A 1,306-nucleotide genomic window follows, 5' to 3' on the forward strand; every position below is an offset into this window, starting at 1 on the left:
TCTAACTTCCTCAGTTAACGATGTCACAATAGAACAGAAATCAATTTTATTATAATCTGGTCGTTAGCTTTTCCTTGTGGTGATTATACAGTGTTTTGTTTCGTTACACGGGTCCCCAGACTAAAGTCACAAATCTGCCAGTGAGAAACAAGCATTCAAGAAACTTGCTCTCTTGGCCTCTCCCCGGGGCACAAGCTCCCTCCCTGTAGCTGAAAGGGTCGGAGGATGGAGCTACAGTGGTTTATTTAAACACCAAAGTTTGTTCTGTCGAGTATACCGACTACTGCTGAGATCCGCCGCTCCAAGCTATTCTTCCATCGGTAGCGTGGCCGAGCGGTCTAAGGCGCTGGATTTAGGCTCCAGTCTCTTCGGAGGCGTGGGTTCGAATCCCACCGCTGCCAGTGGGATATTTTCTGCAGATTTAAACGGAATGTTTGATTTGTGTAATGTTTTAAAGAAATGTTATGATATCCTGCTCCAGAACATTACTTGGCAAAAGTGCTCTCTCTCTCTATCCGCCGGGTTAGCTCAATCTTTACAAATGCTCCAGTTGTGGTCTGTGGAGCAGCGAATTTAAATGCTCAAAATTTATTGCACTCGGTGCCGTCCCCGAGGGGTTTTAGGCCATCCACTCCAAAGAGCTGATGTTGGTCCGGTTCCTGTCGAGTTTGATCCGAATCAATCGGAGCCGCAGTGGGTCACGTGGTGCGTGAAAGCGCTGTGGCTGGTATCGGTGTTCGGGGGAAGTTGAGAGCGCGGGGTCCTTAGTATCGTCAATGATTTTTCCCATTCTGCCAACATCCCCCCATCCAGCTCACCCAGCTCCAGGCAGGAGGACTCAGCCGAGCTGATGTCGGCAGCCTATGCTCCAGTAAGGGTGATGGGTTTAAGTGAGTACTGTTAGGATGGGAAACAACTCCAGGCCCTGAGACTACTGAACTCCCCAACACTCGTCATGTATGAACCGCCAGTAGCGTTATACTGTTTACTTTTTAACTTGTATCGTAAATGTGCCTTATTATTTGTTAATATCAAAGTAAAAAGTAAAGGGGTTTCATTTTCGTACGGGCATATCCAGTAGATCTATAGAACGCTAATTATGACAGAATCTTTGTTCTTTTCATCCTTGGTCCAGAGCAACATTGTTTCGTTTAGTGATATACATGCACCCAATTGATTGACAATAAACTTGAATTTGAAGCAGGGAGATGACTGAATGTGTTGTGCCAGTGATTGGCTAATAGCATTCGGGCATTAAAAAAATCCACCATGAAAAGAGATTCTTCTCTGAATGATTAAATAAATG

At 45.3% G+C, this 1,306-nt stretch overlaps 1 non-coding gene across 1 annotated transcript; it reads left to right on the forward strand.

The window, feature by feature from the left end:
• The first annotated feature begins 319 nt into the window (after positions 1–319).
• trnal-uag (transfer RNA leucine (anticodon UAG)) lies at positions 320–401 on the forward strand. Its single transcript has one exon. It is a non-coding gene; the product is annotated as a tRNA-Leu (tRNA).
• Positions 402–1,306: the final 905 nt, after the last annotated feature.

The sequence above is a fragment of the Hypanus sabinus genome, chromosome 7 (genome assembly GCF_030144855.1).
Source record: "Hypanus sabinus isolate sHypSab1 chromosome 7, sHypSab1.hap1, whole genome shotgun sequence".
Classification (NCBI taxonomy): Eukaryota; Metazoa; Chordata; class Chondrichthyes; order Myliobatiformes; family Dasyatidae; genus Hypanus; species Hypanus sabinus.